Consider the following 21,397-nt stretch of genomic DNA (forward strand, 5'->3'; position numbering starts at 1 on the left):
GTTGCCAGTGTTGCAGATCCCGTGGGCGACGAGATCCTTTAGATACTTGGGGATTGATGTGTATCATACGACCGTGGAAGAGCAGAAGTATAACACTGAACTTGCTGTGGGGAAGATCGAGAAATGTATGAGGTTCTGGGAAAGATTGCCACTAGCGATGATGGGCCGAGGAGCCATGCTTAAAATGGTGGTGCTGCCCAGGCTTCTGCATTATTTTAACAACATCCCCTACATGATTCCTAAGAAGTTTTTTGTGAGGCTACACAGTGTTTGCAGAGAATTCTTGTGGCACGGCATGCGCAACAGAGTCGCACTGTGGAAGCTGCAGAACTTCTATGAGAAGGGCGGAATCAAGCTGCCGAACTTTGAGGCATATTATGTAGCAGCGCAGCTACAATATGTGTCCAGGTGGCTCTCAGATGAAGAGACCCCTGAACACAGGCTGTTTAGGAGGGATTGCTCCCCTTTTTACTTGAGAGAGGTGATCTGGGTGGCTAATGCATGCATGAGGGAGCGGCCTAGTATGCTAGCTTTGGGACGGAACATGTGGAAACGGGCCTGCCGGATGATGGGCAACCCTCTGCCGTGTGTATTGCAGTTCCCATTGGTCGCACTGGCGAGGGGAGATGGGCAGCTCAGGGCAACCGTTCGGATATACTGGGAGTCAGTGGGGTTGGTCACCATGGGAGATATTTGGCAGGATGGGATCATCTTGGAGTTCGAAGAATTAGAGGCAGGGTCGGGACTGAACAGGGGTCAATATATGACATATCACAGGATAGTGCAGGAGATCCGGAATAAGTGGCCCGAAACTACCCTGGCTGATGAACCGGATGCCCCGGTGGAGATACTATATGACACATCGGAGGGCGGGCACGAGGTCTCTAGGTTGTATGAGATGTTGATGATGAAGGCTGGGAGCGATTTAGGGCACTTGAGGCTGGAATGGGAAACGGAGATGGGGGCCCCGATGACAGATGGGTTGTGGGAGCGAGCCCTTGGGTATCATAAAAAAGTATCGAGAAATGCCAGGTTCAAGCAAATACAGCTTTATATAACGCACAGAGCATACCTGACCCCTTTGAGAATATCCAAATTTCGGGGTGTTGGACGCCAGGCGTGCCCCAAGTGCGACGAGGAGAATGCAGGCATGATACACATGCTTTGGGCGTGCCCAGTAATTGCAAGCTATTGGGGCGAAGTGGCGCAGAAGCTGGCAGGAAAGGGTGTCACACTCAAAGTGGATTCAGCTTGGGCCTGCTTACTGGGGGGATATCCCAGAGCGCGTAAACTTAGACATGTTGATAAATTGAAAGATCTGGCTTATGTGCTTGCTAAACGTAGGATTGCCATGGGTTGGAAGGAGTGTCATAAACCACGAACGGAGGTCTGGTGGAGGGATCTCCAAAAATGGGCGGAGGCCGAGACGGCTGTGTGGCGAGATGCCCGTATCGCAGGGGAGGACGAGGAAATGTGCTCTCTTGCGGCATGGAAACTGTTGATAGCTGAACTGTTTGGAACGGGGTCAGCTTCAATTGACTCTGAGAGTGCTGACGCCCCCTCGCCCACAGCGGATACCAATGGCGAACACCATACAGGCTCATAGGGGGGAGGGATGGGGATTGCAGTGTTGTTTGTTGTTAAATGTGTTTATCTATGTTCGAGTTGTAATGTTGTGTGGTTTATATATATAAAAAAAATAAAAATATATTTAAAAAAAAAAAAACTTAGCTGTAGTGCTGAATTGAATCCTCTTACAGTATCCTCTGTAACAGCGCCTCGAGGCCTTATGGGCTGCAAGTGCGCTTAACAAATGCAAATAAATAAATAAATAAATCAACTAAAGCTACCATCAGAAGAATCCAAACATTACAAAATAATGTCCTTAGAACGGCATTAGGCATTTCCAGAAGAGATCACATCTCCGAGAGCAGCCCACAAAAGAACTGGCTACCAACCAATGACAAAATCCTCCTAAAAACTTTGTCGCTCACCCACAAATCTCTCACCAATGCTTCCCCATCTACCTGACCAAGAGATTCCATAAACAGACCTCCCTGAGACCACTTAGATCAGCTAAAAGAGATCGCCTCTCCATACCTAGTTTCAAACGTTCCACAATCGGAGGCAACAGCTTCCCCATGAAAGCAGCCAAACTTTGGAACAACCTGCCTCCCACATTGAGATTAGACCAATCCTACCAAAACTTCAGATCTAACATCGTTATGTGGCTGAAATCTAATGACCAGTAAATGATAACTCCTATGCAACCTTTGTATATATTGCTTCTGTAAAATGTCTGTATCATTTGTATACAACGCTTGTAATTAGGTACCTTCTGTATATACCTCCTTGTATGAATAACCCGTATGTCGATTGTATACCAATTTTTGTTGTAACTAAGCCTTGCATATACTTGTAACTGCTGTTACCCCTGGGTATGATGCGCATTATAAATAATAAAATAAAGTCTTGAAGCCATAGTTTCACAGCACCAAGGGAGTTAACTTCTGATATTCATGGAGGGTGCTACTGCCCAGATTTTAGGGAATTGAAAGGGTACTAGCATTGTTAGATATTGGTTTTCCCAGGGGTTACTGAGTGATAGAGCACCCACATACCCAGCTACCCTGCGAGGCACATCGTTCCACAACAGCTGCAGCAGCCCCCATTCCCTCGCCTCACTCCCCTCCACCATATCCTTGTAAACCCACTCTTTCCACGTACATCTGTCGCCACCCTGGTCTGGTCCCCCATTATCTTATTATACCATTTTTCTTGTTTTTCCTGCGTCCCAGCATTACTCCTCAGGGGACATATGGTAAGCATCCATTCTCCCCTGCCGGTTAGGGGAAATCCTTAGTATTTTGTGCTGCCACACATGCCAATGCATGGGGAACACAGCTGTGACCCCAGGTTTTTTATCTTTTTAATGTTCCTACGGTGGACACCTTCATGACCCTGTGTGCTTTTGATTCCATCTTTGAGATCCTGTCTTTCTTTCTGCCCCACCTGCCTATCACCACAAGGTCACCTATTCATGTATCAGCCTGCTGTTAATGTGTGTTTCTGCAGAAATAACTCTAAAATGTGACGAAAATCAGATAGGCGAAGATGACCCGTTGCCACCTTGACAGCCTGCATGAGCGACAGAGAGCCTCGACACTTTCTACCACCTTCAGGGTCATCCTGATTCTGATGACTCTGGCTGGTGCAGCAGCTGGGTATAAATGTCTCAAGAGACAGATCCAAAATCTTACATTTCCATTTATAATGCAGCCTATGTGGGAGTAAACTGTTCCCTTGCCCCTGACTTGGCACTATGCTTCAACACAGGATCGTGAGTAGTCCATCTTTTTTGCACAGGACCACAGCCCCATATCCCCAAAGTGACACCTCTGCACAAGATGGGTGCCACAATCTGCTCCTCTGCACAGGCCGAATCCGTCTCTTCCCAGTCTGGTGAAAACGACAAATAGCCCCCCTCCTGCTCTTTTTCAGGGCAAATAGCCACTCTCTACGTAAGAAAACGAGTATTCTTCCTTCCCTGAAATTACCAATATGTAATACGGTTTACTGCAAATTCAATTGGACTGTGAACTACTTGCATCGCCATCATTCATCGCCCTCTGCTCTCAGACTCGAGGTTCGCCATGGCTCCCCTTTCCCGCCCGTGCAATGAACACGTGGTGTGGGCTGAGGCTCAGGCGTTCGCTAGACTACAGGCGTACATAGCCAGAACGTAACGTGTGACTCACGTGACAAGAAGGAGGCGGAGCGTTGCTAGGGTCCATTTCTCGGATACGAGCCAGCCGCTAAGCTCAGGAGCAGGCACGGCCGCACCTCTGTTGCTCATTAAATTCTCGATCCGCTTACTGCGCTGCAGGGGCATCTGAAACCGAAGTGCAGGTGCGTTAATTTACCTATAATTGATGTGCGCTCAATTGTTCGCATTATGCATGTTTTATTCCTTTGACCGTAGGGGGTGGATGTAGGGTTGCATTATTTCTCTTAAGTGTTATGTGCATTTTCTGCTACAAAGGCTACTGATGGAGGGTGTGTTATTGAACCTCCTGACTATTGGTGTTTTAAACAACGGTGTTTTCTGATGAAGGGACATATGGTTTGCATTATTTTTCTTAAGTGTTCCGTGCTTTTTCTGCTGCAAAGGTATTGATGGACCGTGCGTCCTTGAGCCTTCCAAATATTGTCTGTTTTACAGCTGTGCTTTGGGATGACGGGGGCACATGCGATTTGTTTTTTTAAAACCTTGCAATGCGTCACTTTAGTCCATTTGTATCAGTAACAATGATTTGACTACAATTCCCACAATGCATTTTCATAACCCATTCACTGTTGAATATTTGTGTCCATGGTGACTTGGAGCCCTCTTCAATTTACAGTGAAACGGAATCAATATTGAGGTGTTCTATTTACTGTCTTCACAGAAGCTGGCATAGTTGTGTACCAATATTTGGTGTATGCCCCTTCATTTCGTTTTCTTTCACTTGACTATTCAAAACAGTCATCTGATCCGCTCCAGTGCGCTTCTAATACAACTGAGTATGCATTGAAATGTGACACTACCCTCCTTACCCAAGCGTTGCCAAGTATCCATTATAAAAGCCACCACTGCTTAATGAACGTGTATTTCACATTAGTATGTTTATAGATACAGTGGACATTCAATTGCACATGCGAGGACTTTCCATGTGCAATTGCATTCTGTCCACAAATGTCCTCGGTGGTGTACCCAGCAATTATATTTGTGGGCGGTGTATAGGGCTGCGCAGGAGTGCGGACTTATATTTAAAAATATTACAAATTTAACAAGACGTTGCAGTCATGCTGAAAGCAGCTCTTGTTTGACATTGATGCGAGCCTTTGCCTGGAATTATTGATAACATTTATGCATTGGAATTATTGATGCATTCGTAATATTTTACTTGTGAAGCGCTTTCGCCAGAGTGCTTATCCTAGTGCTTTATACATTTATTATCCAAATTAAATTGGTACTAATATGATTACCTCGTATAGATGAAGGGCTGAGTTGACCTTGTCAGGATTCAGACCTGCAGATCATAAGGATTTCAAGCAACGCTTAATGTGCTAGCTTACCCACGATCTCTCCTAACATGTGCATATTGACACCTTTTTGGTAATGCTTTGACTCCGAGTGATAATTCGTATCCACAGAACACCTACTATTACAGTTTGCAAAAGCCTGAGGAATATCGTTGCACACTTTTTTTCTTAAAATAAATGTGGTAATGATAATAATAATGATATATTCTGTATTGAAAAGGACTAGAGAGTATAAGGGAGGGTGGTGGGAAGATATTTCCTTTTTAACTGCATGGTTGGTCAAACATAATTTAGTAGTAGTGATAAGCTCAGCGAGTTTAATGCTCGCCACTGACATGTGCCAGCCTGCACCTTCTAAATCCAAATCTCGGAAGAACCGACTCATCACTTAATCCATCTGAGGGTGCTAAATGGACTGCTAATACTTTTAATAGTAATAACACTTTAGAGCGCCTAGACGCATTGAACATGAAATGCTATACAGAACAAGCATTGGCAAAGCCAATGCGTTTGGCTTGTATGTAAGCCTGGGATAGCCAGGTACTCCAACAGTGTTACTAACTGGCCTTGAAATAGTAGCAGGTATAAAATGGTGTGATTACTTGGGCATATGATGGCCCTCTCTGGCAAAAACCCTTCTAATTCCTATACACTGGCCAAAACTAATTTGATTTGGCAATTCTTTTTAACAGCACTTGAGTGCACAGAACATAACCAGATGGGCCTTGAGGCACTTTACATAAGAGATTGTAATGCATCAGTAGCACATTTACAGCTGCAATTAAGACATTACCTCTCAGCGTGCTGCTTTGAAATAACAACGGCAGGCTAAAGATTGATGTTTCTGCTTGCTAGAGTTCAGAGTACCCAGGAAGGATGTGTGTCGTGTTCTGGTATGTGCGGCATGCGTGGAATGTGGCTCTACTTTGTAGGGCAACATTTCAGGCGTGTCAGTTTGGAGGATTACTGAAGCTTGGCCGGTGGTGTACTTTTGGGGTCCAGAATAAAACCTATACAACTTACCCGAGTCTTGGATTTCCACACTGGCGACGAGGTTTCTGGACCCTGTGCCACACGTGCGGAGGCCGGTGCTTTTACACAGGGCCCAGCTGCTCCGTGCTGTGTGTCCCCGGCCTGGGATGGTGTTCCGGCAACGCTTCAGTGGGCGGCCTGTCAGGGTCGGAACAAGGAGTGCTGTGGAAGGCGAGCAAGTCCTCCTCAATCGCAGACTGTGCCATTTGCTACTGTCAGCGAGGGGCTGCGCCGGAGCAAGTGTGTCCTGGGCAGCTGCATCTTTACGGCGGAAGAGCCGTTGGGTGGGGGCGTTACCCCAGCCAGGGATTGGTCGGCTTGACCAGGAAGCTGGTGGTGGACCCACCTCCAGTCAGGCTGGGGCGTGTCTGGGCAGCGTCGGAGCAGGCCCGGGGGACCAGGCTGCTAACCGATTGGCTGCTGGCACCTAAAGAGAAACACGCGCTCCCGTTGGCTGTAAATTTGCATAAAAGATCATTGGTGACACGTGGATTGCGTCAGATCCTGTATTCTTACTTTGAGATTTTCTTTCCTCAACAATGCGGAAGTCATCAACTATGGACACATAAGGCCAGCAACAAATAAGGTACAATTTCTCAGATTTTGGGTGTGCTGTGCACGGTTGCGGGTAAACACTTCATTCTCTGGAGTATCTTCTGCCAACATGCTCCACACAGTTGCCAGACCCCCTGCCCCCTGCCTTTTTGCCATCTGCGGGAGAGCCAGCATCGCCATGGGATCAATGGATAGATGCTTTCAAAGTGTATTAAGGGGCGGCTGGTGGGGCAAGTTTCAGTGATAAAGGAAGCTGCACTTCTGAATTGCATTGGCACGGTGGGTCTGCGGATATTTTGCCACTTGCCAGGGGAGGATGTGTACATTCCTGATCGTGGGGAAGGCGACAGAGTAATAAGTGCATATGAGCCTGCGTTAAAAATGTTAGGATGATTCGGGAGAAGGATCAACGTGGTCTTGGAACTTTATCAGTTCTTTTGGAGAGCACAAGGAATGCCAGAGTCTATTGACTCCTATGTTACGGCTCTACGAACTTTGATGGGGACATGTAATTTCTCTGGGATTTTGAATGAATATATAAAGGACCAGATTATGATGAAGACCAGTAACCAGAAAATTAGAGACTGTGGATTGAGAGTGATCCGCCATTGGACAAGGTGATGGAAATTGCTAGGGCCATCGAGGCGTTCAAGACAAGTGTGCAAATTGTCACAGAGAAGGATAGTAACAAAGATACTGTCCAAGCCATTCTACCTCAGTACAGGAGGAGCAATACTGACGCAAGAAAGAGATCAGAGCAAGTGGACAATCAGAACTTTGGGGAAGGGAACTTTGTAAGAAATGTGGTTGGTGTAGCCATCCGACGGGCTCAAGAGTGTCCAGCTGTTAGCATTGAATGTAGGCGTTGTAAAGGCAAGGGACACTATGCACGCATGTGCAGGATGAATGGTGAGATGCAGTCTAAAGGTATTGTGGGTATGGTGGTTCTTTATGATGGTGTGGTAAGCCAAGATGGTGGAATGTATGATAGAGTGAACCAAGGTGCGATATTACATGTGTAAGGTATGGCACGGAAAGGTCCGTGGATGATGGTATCAATTGAGGGTCACTCCTTGGAGATGCTGGTGGATTCAGGTTCACTGTACACTATGATTTCACCTGAAACATACACAGAGAAACTGGGGAAAGATGTGTCTAGTTTATGCCCCTCCGATATAAGTCCCAGTGCTTATGGGCGTGCACCCATTAAAGTTTTAGGGTATGAGCAGGCCCGCATTGAGTTCAATGGACGGCACACGGTTGGTAAACTCTATGTGGCGCTTAAGGGCACTAGTGTTTTGGGTTGGGAGGAGCAGGCTGCTTTAAATATTGAGATTCATCCTGGTAAAAAAATACCTGTGTTAAGCATTCAGGAAGTCTCCGGGGAGGATGGAAATGGAAATCGTGTGTCTTCTGAATTGTTGTAGGATATGTACCCCGGAAGCATTTTCTGACAAGCTGGGAAAACAAAGGTTTTTCACATCATTTTGTGCTTGAGAGGGGAGCGGTGCACAAGGTAAGAAAAGTTCCGGTTTTGGCGAGAGAGGGCTTAAGATGTGAATTGAAGAAACTGGAGGGTGAGGGTATCATTGAAAAAATAGAGCGCTCTGAGTGGTTGTTCCTGGTGGTATTGGTCAGGAAGGGTGATGGAGGTGGGGGGCGGGAGGGTTGAGAATGTGTGTGGACCTTCAAGAGTTGAATGCCAGCTTTTGGGTGGATCGCCATCCGTTACCTAATATCAATGAATTACTGTTGACCCTTGGCAGAGCAACATGTTTTTCAACCTTTGACCTATCTAGAGCTTATCAGATCGATTTACATGTGTATTCTAGACCTCTTACCTCCCATTTGTAACTCCTTTTGGCGCCTAGCGATTCTGTTGCATGCCTTTTGGCTTGGCATCTGCATTGTTTCAACGCCTAATGCAAGAGTTGTTTAAGGGTGTGGCTGGCGTGAGTTACTTTAAGGATGACATTTTGATTTGGGGCAGTTCTCGCAAGGAACACGAGTACATGAGGTGATGAGGGTGCTGAGTAAAAAGGGTCTGACTGTGAAGTTATCAAAGTTTCAAATTGGTGTGCCCAGTGTATCATATGTTAGGGCATACTTTGAGTGCCAGTGATGTTAGTCCAAAACCGTAATTGGTCCAAGTCATGAAGGATGCCTCTGTTCCTGTAAACCAAGACCATATGAGGCCATTCTTAGGTTTAACAGAGTATTACGTGAAATGTATTCCTAATTATGCTGAAGACGGCGTGCACGAGAGCGTTGCTCAATAGATGCGTTAAATTTGAATGGTCAAGCAAGTGACAAAAAGAGTTTGAGTTGGTGAAAGAGTAAGTGGACCATGCTTCGTGTTTGAGATCATTTGATCCCAAGAATAAAACGATCCTCCCTGTAGATGCGAGTGAATTGGGACTAGGTGCTGTGTTGGAGCAATATTGTGATGGGGAGTATGGTCCTGTTGCATTTGCTTCTAGAGCATTGAGGGAGGCCGAGGTTAGGTGTTCAGTGATTGAACGAGAGGCTCTTGCAGTGACATGGGCCTCCAAGCATTTTAGAACATTTTTATGGGGAATTCCTTATCTAGTTAGGACAGACCATAAACCATTGGTACATGTATTTTCCACCCGGGTACCTCATCCGTTTCTCCAAGAATAACCAGATGGCTTGTGGAGTTACAAGATTACAATTTCACTGTGCAATATTTGCGAGGTAGCAGAAATGTGGTGGCTGATTGTTTATCCCATTTACCAGCTGCTACAGTGGATGGTTTACAAAAGGAAGCCACTGAGGAAGGGAAATTGGAAGTGGCTAGCATTATTCCCACAATTAAGAAGGCGGATTGGGAAGTGGAGTGCGAGAAGGATGTTGAGTTGGAGTGGATCAAAGAGTGTTTGCTCGAGGGTTGGGAGGCGGTCAGAGGTAGAGCTGAAGGAAAAGGTTATGCCCAGGTGTTGGATGAGTTAGCTGTGGGGCCACGGGGTGTGTTAGGAGGTGATAGATTAATTCCGCCGGTGAGTGTAAGCAGTAAGTTGGTGGAGTTGGCGCATGAAGGGCACTTAGGTCGGTCTTTGACCAAGAGAAGGTTGCGGGAGGAATATTGGTGGCCATCTATGGATCGGGATGTTGAAATTGTGGTTAAGGATTGTAGTGCATGTGCTCTCAGCGATAAGGGCAAAGTGATGCACCCTCAGCCTGTTGTTCCAGTAGAGGTACCCAAAGAAGCCTGGCCCGAGGTGGCTTTAGACATCATGCGTCCCGAGTGTTGGCAACCAGAGTGTAGGTTTTTGTTGGTGGATTATATTTCTTGGTGGGTGGAAGTGACAGCCTTTGGGAGAGTGACGACGGAGTGCGTTATTGCTTTCCTTGAAAAGATCTTTAATAGGGAGGGCGTTCCTGCAAGTTTGGTGACCGATAATGGAGTTCAGTTTGTGTCCAAGTTGATTAAGTTTTTGGAGCAATTTGGGGTAGAACATCATCGCCCAGCTCTGTATAATCCTAGCGCTAATGGGTTGGTGGAGAGGGTGGATGGTATAATTCAAGGTGCCATCCAACTTGCCCTTGCCAATGGTCTTTACTGGGAAGATGTTACAGAATATTTGCCTGCGTATCGCAGGATACCGTCTGTAGCTACAGGGAAGACACCTTTTGAATTAATGAGAGGTAGGAAGACTGGGTCCAGGTTAAGGTCCATCGCGCTGGGGGGGTGGCAGTCCATGTCATATGGACCTCAGTGGTGTGCAGCGCAGATTCCTAGCACGGCAGGGGGCTGTGAGGAGGAGCCAAGACAGTAAAAGGGAGTTGTGTGTAAATGGGGGGAATGTAGTCCGTGTCAAAAATCCCAGATTTGTTCCAAAGGGTGGGAGTATATTTATGCCCCCCATGAGAGTGATCGGGTGTGGGGTGGTTTATGTCCAGTTGGAGGATGGTTGAAGGTGGAGCAAAAAACGCATTGTGGTACTGAATGCGGGCAATGGAGGTGTGGTAATGTTTGACCGTTTTGATGCAGGTTTGGAAGGATCCATGTTGAATTTTCATCCTGGTCTGCATGGAGCTCAGGGGAATGGGTCAGAAGAAGTGGTGCGGAAGAGAAGTGTGATGCCTGATGATTCTGCTGGAGCAATGGATGATGAGAATAGGTCATCTGAAGAAATGTGTAATGACAATTATGTGCGGGATGATGCTGTTACAATTTGGTTCCGGTCGCCCTATTAGGAAGTGTGGTCCCCCAATTAAGCTCAGAGATTATATACGTTAGAAAGATGATGCTTGTTACACTTGATGATGCTTGTTACACTGTTTTTTTTTTCTCTCCAAAGTTACATGTTATATTTCTGTGTTCATGTGAAGTTTTTCTTTCCTTCAAGATTATTGTGAGATATTAAGTGTAGTGTTAAGGGGGGGGGGAGATGTGTCGTATTCTGGTATGTGCGGCACGCGTGGAATGTGGCTCTACTTTGTAGGGCAACCTTCCAGGCGTGTCAGTTTGGAGGATTGCTGAAGTTTGGCCGGTGTTGTACTTTTGGGGTCCAGAATAAAACCTATAAAACTTACTTGAGTCTTGGATTTCCTCAATGTGTTTTGGGTTGGGAAGGCAAGCAACAAATGCAAATGTCCATAGGGGGAAGCCCACGGGTGGGGAAATAACTATAGAGAACACACAAGATGCGTCCCTCCTCACGTCTTTACACTCCTAGCAGTACTCCAGTACTATAGTTCCGCCTTATAAAGGTCGTCTCGGTGGCACTTAAAAGTAAAAACTAAAAATGAGCACTGTCAAATCTTACAGGAAAATCTAGGCCACAGTAGCACCAAAATGTGGGTTTTTAATATGCACAAATGATAGGCCACAGAAACCTAAAACAAACACTGTTTACAAGGTCGGGGTCCGCGGCATCAAGTTTGCGTTTACCATATAGGCAAACCTTACTCTCTAGCTGTACTCTTAAGAATGAATCACACTAGCTACTAAAAGTAAGCCAAAAGATACGTGAAAAAAGGAATGCTTCTGGCAAGGGGTATTGAGAAGATGCCATACTAAAGGTCATATTAACTGCAGAGTGCAGTGCACACATTTCAGCTGATTAGAGTGTACAAGAAGATGGGTCGTCTCAATATGACGCTTCTCACATTGCCTGCATGCTACAGTGGCTTCTTGCTGCTCACTGCAGGGAGGTCAGAGGGTTCAGGGCAGGCCTTATGAAGGGGGCGGGGTGTGCTCCCTCTGGCCCTCCTGTAGAGACGCCACTGTGAAAGGTCTGTACATGTCTCTTTACCCCATCAAGCAATCCCAATTGTTGCAAAGAAAACTTACATTTTATTTTTAAACTAAAACCTAATCTCCCATGATGCTACGTTCACACGACATACAAAGTCTAGGGATCCATGATAACTCGGTAGACGATTATTTCATCTTTTCTCAATGTCTTTACCTTTTGGCTATTGGTTAGTGCTAATTTACTCTTGGCGAGTAAGAAGTGATGTGTCTATGTAAAGAATTGTGGTGGTGATAGACTTTTTCATGGCTAGTTAGTAGCTTGCAACATGAGATTTCTACCACTACGTTCTAGCGACACGTCCCAAACCAATTTGTAAATTAAGGCTTAATAAACACTGGCAAAGCCAACAGGTGTCTCACCTTTTTAAATGTGCGAGTGCCTGAACATGGTTGTTTTGATGGATGGATGGATGGATGCTTGAATGTTTGGCATGCTTCATGGATGGATGGATGGATGAATGAATGATTGTATGTTTTGGTAGGAGTACATATGGATAGATGAGTGGATGACTTGGTGAATATGGATGGTGAGTTAATATGGGTGGGTGTGTCCGTGTATATGTTATGTTAAAGGATATTTATACTGCACACTATCATCACCTGAGTGGCCCCTTGGAGCTCTGGCGATCTGAAAAGCAAGAGGTTAGGCTAAGTTGGTATAATTGAGTGGGGAAAAAAAAATCTAAAAAAAAAAAAAACAGCACTATAGAGCTGTGATGTTGTCCGCTTCAGTTTGGCTTACACCTTTCGTTGAGCGTAGGTGTTTTTTTTAAAAAAAAAATATATTAAAAAAAAAATATATATATATATATTTTTTTTTTCCTTCGGTGGTAGTCATGTGATGTTGTGCAAGGCTGTGTGGTTTATTTTGTTGTTGCGGTGTTGTGAACTGTGTGCGGTTTGTTGTGCTGTATAGGTGTGGTTGTGTTTTGTTTAGAGTTTGAGAGGTGTGAGCAGAGGGATGAGTTTTTTTCTTTTTTTTTTTTTTTTGTTGTGAGTTGGTTAGTGGTGGAGCTCAATCGTAAATAAACAAGCATTTTTATAACTGATTGTCTGTGTTCCCTGACTTTTCACTGTGTGCCCATTAGGGACCCCTTACAAGCTCACCACCTCTTGGGACTTAGCCTAGACCACTCATCCAGCTGCCTTGAACTGGTTTGGCTACAGCTCCCAGAGTTGTCCCTGTCGCTAAACTTGGTTAACCCTCCATACATCTGTCCAACCAGGTCCGAGTATAGAAAATCAGTTCCAATGGTGAGAGTGTATTGGGCTTAGTTTGAAAGGAGGCTGGTTCGACCCTCTTTAGGAGGTTATCATGATATGTGTTAAGAAGGATTACTTTATGTAATCTCTGAATACCCCTGTTTTCCTCAGTTCCGAAGCGGGCCTGTCTGCCAGCAGCATTATTCATATGGGAGGCATGTTACTACTTATGATGTGGATACATCTTAAGAAGTGAAATCCCACGTAGCGAAACTGGGTGGCTTGGTGAGAGCCTGCAGGGAAACTACAGCGAATGCAGAAATCAATAGGGTGCAGAAACGCTATAAAACCATGTTTTACCGGGGTTCTAGCAACTCTGTACTTAGTACTCTAAGCCCTACCCGGTGAAAAGAAGTTATGCTCTGCTCCAATTGATTTTACTTTATGCTGCTTAGCATCTTTTATGAAATAATTTTTTTTTATCTATGCTGACATCTATTTTTTGTTTTCCGGTTTGTGCTTCTACTAAGTGCGATTTGGAGGCCAAAAGAGCATTTTCGGAGTGGAATATCGGGCCGTTTGTCAAAGGCTTATACAGCATAGAAGCTTTTGAGTTATGGAATGCATCTGTAGCCTGCGGCCTATTTTTGTACTTTCTTATATTGGTTGCATATTGCACCTACCTAGACTTGAGCGGTGACTGAGCGACTGGGGGCCTATTTAATCAGCGTGTTTTACCTTGGAAGGGCTGTGATCTTGACCCACTCTGTGGTATCCGGTGTAAATGGATAGTGGGGGTTCCATGTTTCAACGCCAATCCACCATTTGTATATTTATATACATTTTCTCAGTCTTATTATTTAATTTATGAGAATTTATGGGGTTTCATTCTAGTATTGTATTAATGACACTGTTTTAGTAGCTTTTAACAAAGGTTTAATTTTTGTTTATTGTGGTTCTTTTTATTTTTTCTAATTCAATGGCTAATCTTAAAGCAAATATGACATTTCCCCAGCCTAGGCTAATTCCCAAGCTGTGAAATATGCAACTTTGTAGGCGCATTCTTTTTTATTTATTTCGCCATTTTAACCTAAAGGAGGAACACTTGCACGAGGTACCATGAATTTTGTAAGCAAGCGTTTGAGTGATTTGGGCACAATAAACCGGCCTTTACTAAGCCCCGCAGTTCAGTTAATATTGGAAAAGGTCTTTAGACAGGCAGATCAAGAAACCATATTCTTTTTAATTCTCATTGAAGCCCATGCTGTGGGAAATGTACATTTATGACATCCTGAACTTCATCGGGAAACCTTAAGGTGATTTGGAAAATGGCATCTCCCAATACCTTGTATTTGAAGATGATGTCATTGTGTAATAGATATTAGCCCCACTGGGTCTATCTTGGAGTCAGAAATATTAGAGCAATATATGGGACATGTGACCTTTTAGTTACAAACGGTGTAGATAAGTGCAATCATATCGACAGGATGAGGTTGTTGACATGTATCATGTGTCTGATCTTCTAAGTATGCTACATAATTGAACGCAAGTACAGGCTGATAGTTGCTCCACCATATTAGGAGAGCTGAGAGACGAGAGGTGTAAACTGGCGGGTGCAAAAATTATTGCAAGGACTAGGATGCCTTCTAAAAAGCAAATCCCAGGTGTGACCAAATGCAATCAGCTGTGGTGCAAAAGCATGAGCTCTTTTTTTATTTTTACATTACGCTTGTCATTCTGCTTCTGAAAGTGGGCTCTGCCTATCTGACCCCACTTTTGCATTGCTCCATGTCAAAAAGCATAATGCATAACTATACCTTGCTGTGACCATCTACTGACCTCTCCAGCAGCTGCCTTGCGGTGGTAACTGGGCCAGTTCAAAGATCACTTGGGTATTTCTGAATACAGCTGCTGTCACCCGATGTATTGATGGACAGAGGTGACTGTTTAATTGTATGCCTATCTATTTACAAAATATCATAATTGCAGCCCCAGCTGCCTGTTCATAGTTGATAAATACTAAATATAAGCCATTCCTGCTTTGAGCATTATGGTTACGCCATATACAGCCACACGCATTTGATTATCAGTTTGGTGGGTGGTGAGCACTTCATGGCAAGCCTTGGTGTGTATTCCGTTTGTCGCAGCAGGGTTCCCCGCCCAAAGCAAATATCTGGGTCCCCCTCAGGAAGACCTCTTTAATTCTCCCAAACACACACACCCCTCAAAGGCTTGTAAAATCATCCAGGGAACAGGAACGCTTCCTGGGGGTTCATCTGGGAACTGATGTCTTAAAGACAAACCTGCCATTACTTTTGGCACCTCTCCCCAGGGTGCTGACTACTGGAGTCCTTTTTGATATAGGCAGACAGAAGAAGGGGCTGAATTAGAATAGCCCGGAGAGGGCTTCAGTCCTCTGAGGTGTCCCACCATCTTAGAATGTACTCTACCCTTTCTGCCCTCTCTTCCTGCAGACAAAGCACTCTGCAAATTGCATCACAAGGCATAGAATAGTGCATATGTTAGAGCAGCCTAGATTTGATCACTTACAGAAGGATTGAAGGTAACATCCACTGGGGATATTTGCCTATTTAACGGGAGGTTGTGTAGACCCATGTGGATTCATTTTTGGATGTTGCTTGAAGGATTCACTGGATTTGCCTCCCACCTTCATCCCTCCTCCTGATTTTTCCCACCGATTCTGTCCTTGCCAACCTTCATCTCACACTTTTGAAGTTATTTCTCCTATCACGAGGATCCGCTGAAACCTGCCTCCAAGCGTAACAGTTGGTACGGCTCAGATCTAGCTGCTTTGAAACCAAGTGCAGAGTTGCTGAACGGAAATGGCAGAATTCGGGCTCATCCTTTGACAAACTGGCCTGCTGCCTACTCTAGAGGCAATACCGTCTCTCTATCCACTTCAAGAAGAGAGCCCACATCCAGCCTCGTTTCTCTGGAGCTTCTAACAACACTGCTGAAATCTTCAAAATCTGCAGGCCCTTTGTACTGCACTGGCCACCCATTTCACCTCTAAACCTCAGGACATTCTGATCTCTCTCTTCTTTCCATTCCTCCTCCTGCCACCCTCGACTGCTCTTCCACCCCTCCCACTCTCGCCATCTTCTCACCTATCACACGGGATGAGATCTCTAGAGTAGTCCTCTCTATGACGGTCTCATCCAAACAGGTGTCTCCCTGTTCTTCCAGAACCATTACTTGCTGTCTTCTGCAACCACTCCCTAGCATCTGGCTCTTTCCCCTCTTCTCTCAAGCAATCCCTGTGCACCCCCAAAAAAAAGAGCAAAAACCTTTCAGCTGACCCCTACCATCTAGCCAACTACTACCCTAGCTCTACTACACCCTTCCTTGGTAAATTCCTGTAGAAGTTGGTAATCGCCTACTGATCCAATGTACTAAATCGTTGCTTGTTTACATGACCCATCAATCTGGATTCAGAGCATCCAGAGGCACAAACTGCTCTCCTGAACACCCGCGAAGAACTTAATTCTCGATTACCTCTCTTCCGCCATTGGCACAGTTAATCATTCTATCCTAAAGTGGTTCCACAATACTCTTGGTATCTCAGACCGGGCACTGGATTTGTACACCTCCTTCCTCACTCACTGCCCTTATCAGGTGCTCCTGGGCTCCTACTCCTCCATCACCACACCCTCTACATGTGGTGATCTGCTGGCTCTATCCTCTTGCCTTGCTTTTTCAAAATCTACCTTGCACCTCATCCTCTCTTGATCTCTGCCTTCTCGCCTCATTTCCAGATTTAGCAGATGACCCGCAACTCTTCTTCAAATGCCCCTCTTCCTCCTCCTTCATCACTGACTGCTTGTCTGCTATTCAGTCTTGGTCCACCTCCAATTATCTTTGTCTTAATGCCAGTAAAACCGAGATCCTTCCTATTGGGACACCTGCTCCCCGTTTCCCTCATATGCTCTGGTCGTCCTCTATGGGCTCCCACCCACCCACCTCTTCTTCCACAGAGGCCGAAACCTTGGTGTCATCTTTGACTCCTCCCTCTCCTTTATTCCTCACATCCTTGGACCTTTCCAAGAAGATCCACTTCCAACTTCATCTCCTTAGGGGTGTTCTCCCTTTCCTCACCTTCCCCCAGAAACTCAATGTCTCCAGCTCTGGTCCTCTCCAGGCTAGACTATTGTAACATCCTCTTTCTTCGCTCTGTCCTCTTCAACTAATCCAGGGTGGGGCTGCAAGACTTATCCGTGGCCTCAAGCCCTGGGACCGTATCTCTCCAGCTGTAAAATATCTCTCCACTAGCTCCCTGTTGCTACACAGATCAGATCAAATGCAAACTACTTTGTATCTTCCACAAGGCTGTCTGGGTCCTGGGACCACGCCACCCGCGACTCTCTCTCCCTAAATACTCGCCTTCCAGATCCCTTTGATCTTCTGCCTCCAACTCTCTGCTAATTAAACCCTTCTCCATGCAGCGGGCTGGGGGACGGAGGGAGGACAGATTTCTCACCTCAGCTGGTTCCCTCCCATGGAACATCCTCCCTCTCTATCTTGAACCGAACCACCTCAGGTTACGCAAACAACTCAGTCTGCTCTCTGGGCCCACACCTGCCTGTCGGTGGGGTTGCCCCTGCTGTGCAGTTACATTTGGCCGGTAAACCTCCCTCACCTGGGATGTCTCTGACCATGAACTTACCTGTTGCCTCCCCAACAGGCACCTATGGCACTTCCTCCTCCAGGGGACCCTAACAGCACTTGCCCTACTGCTTTTAAAAAAAAGATATATTTTTGTTTATTTTTTTTTTTTCTCCCCTGCGCCGTAGTGAGCCCCTTCTGATGCCTTCCAAGCTGCTGTAAAGGAACCATTTGTTTTCTCTTCAGTTTCAACGGCTGACCATCTCCTGCATCTTTTTCTTGAAACAGAATCTTTGGCATCCCCAACTCTACACACTAGCCTCGCCAAGCTCCAAGCTACTGCAGCTGCAGTAACAAGCCACCATATTGAGCTAGCTGAGCCTGTACACTTCTGAAGGCAAGTCCTCAGTTTCTCCACAGCAGAGGTTGCCGAGTATTCCAGCGTGGCAGACACGACACAGCCTTGCATTCCCTGCATCTCTGACCCGCATTCCGTTTTTGCTGTTGAACAGCCCAGCATCCTTGGAACCTGTCATCGCTACTCCCACAACTTGTTCCCTGGCCCGGCGTTGATAGTGCCCTGACTCCCGGTTCTGAAAGAACAGAACTAAATCTATTTATTTAGAAATGGCCTCGTCTTCCTGGTCCAGCTAAAAGAACATTAGTGACTTTTTAAGATCCTTCCCTACCTTTTTAAAATGCATATAGTTTGCTGCTGAGGTTTTTGCCTGCGCACCCTTGTTTACCACCCCAGAATGACCCTTTATTTAAAATGCTTTCTGTGTTTTTCCCTTCCAGGGGTGGACCAGTTTTTATTATTAGTTCTGCGTATTTAAGTTTAATTAAAGAGCCTATTTTTTATTGACCTGTGATTGCACCCTTTTATTTTAGTACCACAGTACTATTGCTGTTTGTGATGCTGCTGTATCCTCTTGCACCTCTTCTGAAGTTCGCCTGCCTTCTACTTGCGATGCCCTAAAACGTGAAGAAGACCTGCTTATTGGCCTGTGCCTGTTTCACCAGTCTGTCTTAAAGGCTGCCAGAGGCACGGAAACTGCACTCCTGAAACACCTGTGAAGACTAGCTCTCTAATCTCGACTCAACGCTAATTCTTTTCTCGTCCTTCTTGACCTTTCCTCTGCCTTTTGATACAGTCAGTCATGCCACACGTATAAATCGGCTCTGTGATAAACCTTGGCATCACAGACATGGCTCTGGACTGGTTGACCGCCTTCCTTTCTGACCGACCTTCCCAGGTTCAACTGAGTCCTTTTACTCTCCTCTATCCCTCTCTCCAACTGCAGTGTCCCTCAGGGCTCTATCCTCTCGCCATGGCTTTTCAACATCTATTTGGCCCCTCTAGCCCATCTGATCTCCACCTGCGCTCTTAAACCCCCAGTGTTATGCAAATGACACACAGCTCTCCTTCAAGCTTGCCTCCTCTCTTCCTCTCTCATTCCTGACTGCTTGTCTGTTTTTTATGTATGGTGCACTGCTAACTATATCTGCCTTAATACCAGGATGACAGAGATCCTTCTCATTGGGATCCTTGCTCCCTCTTTCCTTCCCACTCCCTGGCCTCCCTTCATGGGACCCACCCCCTCTCCCCTCCTGTGAGTCAAAAAACCTTTAGTGTCATCTTCGACTGCTCTCTTCCTCTCCTCTCCGACCTTGCCACGGAGGCCCACTTTCAGCTGCACCTCATCGGAGGCATTATCCCTTTCTTCAACCCCCCCCCCCCCCAGAAACACAATGTCGGCAGAGCTCTAGTCCTCTCTAGGTTGGGCTGCTGCAACAGCCTCTTCCTCAATCTGCCTAACTCCTCCTGTCACCCCCTTCAACTAATCCAGAATAGGACTGCAAGACTTCTCCTTTGCATCCAGCCCAGGTACTGCATCTCCCCAGCCCTAACGTTTCTCCACTGACTCCCAGTTACTGCGAGGATCAAGTTCAAGACCAGCTGCATCATCTGAAAGGCGTTCTGCAGCCTTGGACCCCACTACATCCAACACTCTTTTCCTAAATACCTACCTGCTAGAGCCCTTATGTCTTCTATCTCCAGATGATTAGGCACTTTTCCAAGCAGAGAGTGGGGGTAGATCTCGCTGCTCTGCAGGTGCCTCCCTCTCAGGCTTGAGCCGGATCTCCTTAAATTCTGGAAGCTTCTCAAGACATTCCTTTTCTCTTTCCCTCTCCCCTGCTGATATTCCCCCACCCCCTCTTTTTGCCTCTTGACCCGGCTGCCTGGTTCCTTCAGATTCTTACAGGGCAACAGGCCCACCGCGCCCAGTCTTGGGTCTCCCCTGAACGCCTCCATCCCGTACCCCAACCCCTTCACCCTGCACTTGCCTTTTTGGATCCCCTCCTCCTGCACCCCCTGAGTCTTTCCAGCTCCTTACCTCTCACTTTGCTTGTGAACCTTCGTTCGCCTGCATTCCTTTGGGTCTGTCCACCTGGCCTCCCCTGCACTCGCTTTCTCACGGACCCTTCCGCACCCCCACCCCCCCACCCCTCTCCCCAGCACTTCTTGTTACTGCACTTGCACAGTCTGAAATACCACAAGTCCTAGTAGGGCTGTTTTATTTGCCTTCACTGTCTCTCCCCCCCCCCCAGCCCCACAAGTCTTGTTGTGCCTTGAAACACTTATGTATATGCACCATATCAATACCCTATAAATAAATAGATCAATGTTGGTTTAGTAGTAGTGTGAGGCGGAGTAGGTGCTTTAGCAACTTCTCATCCATGTACTCCTGCAGAGCACTAATCCTTTCGCCACACCCAGCATGAGGTGCACAGTTTTCATTTCCATAAAACAAGAAATTGACTTGGGCAAGTAGAGGGCCGAAGGGTTCACTGGGGAACTTTTGGAAGTTAGAACGGAGACCAAGGGATTAAAATGTACAAATGTGGAGGAGCAAACCTAACTGAACCCAAAACCAGTTAACCAGTTGGAAAGAAGGTAATAAGTAGCCTGACATCCGCGATAAGATAATGCGTAGCATATGAGGAATGTTTGTGAAGAAAAGCACATTTGAAGGGTGCAGAAAGACCAATTAATAGATACTTGGGGATGGGGGGGGGGGGCAAGAGGGCTGATCTATAAGTGGGGGAATTACCTACTAAATAATGTATCCACTGCTCGTGACATGTTGAAGGATGCTGTTTAGTTATTCAATAAGATGGTTGAAACAACACACATTTGCATCTTTGGACGTGCTTGATGACTATGTTCGTATTGCACTATTTATTTTATTTATTTAAATTTTTATAACCCACCACATGCCCATGGGCCTCAGTGCGCACCGTGGATGTATGCTTACTTGACTGCCTACTCTATTTATTTTTTATAGATCACTTCAAACTGATGGGACCTGGGACCACAATTCAACTCTGAGTTTCTCCCCAGTCATTGCACCATGCCAATACCAATGATGGTAGAAAGTATCTAATTCACAGTATGAAGGCTATAGCGGAAAGTCCAAATAGTATTTTGTCCTGCACAAGAAGCAACTATCAAACAAATCTTCTCTTTAAAATTGTCACTGGTTGCTAGAGCAAAAGGAAAACAGATTATACTTTGTGTGCTGGCGTCCAAAACCTGTGCACCAATGTCTGCTA

The 21,397-nt window shown here is 45.9% G+C and overlaps 1 protein-coding gene across 3 annotated transcripts in view; it reads left to right on the plus strand.

The window, feature by feature from the left end:
* The first annotated feature begins 3,772 nt into the window (after positions 1–3,772).
* The window catches only part of FCHO1 (FCH and mu domain containing endocytic adaptor 1), a 1,111,213-nt gene continuing 1,093,588 nt past the window's right edge, over positions 3,773–21,397 (plus strand). For 2 of the 3 annotated variants that reach the window (XM_069648666.1, XM_069648689.1), the window contains exon 1: positions 3,773–3,909. The gene's annotated coding sequence lies outside the window, so the exon portion shown is untranslated. The remainder of the gene's footprint in view (positions 3,910–21,397) is intronic. The other variant, XM_069648674.1, reaches the window with a different exon arrangement.

Source organism: Ambystoma mexicanum, chromosome 1p (genome assembly GCF_040938575.1).
Source record: "Ambystoma mexicanum isolate Mex_15411 chromosome 1p, UKY_AmexF1_1, whole genome shotgun sequence".
Taxonomy (NCBI): domain Eukaryota; kingdom Metazoa; phylum Chordata; class Amphibia; order Caudata; family Ambystomatidae; genus Ambystoma; species Ambystoma mexicanum.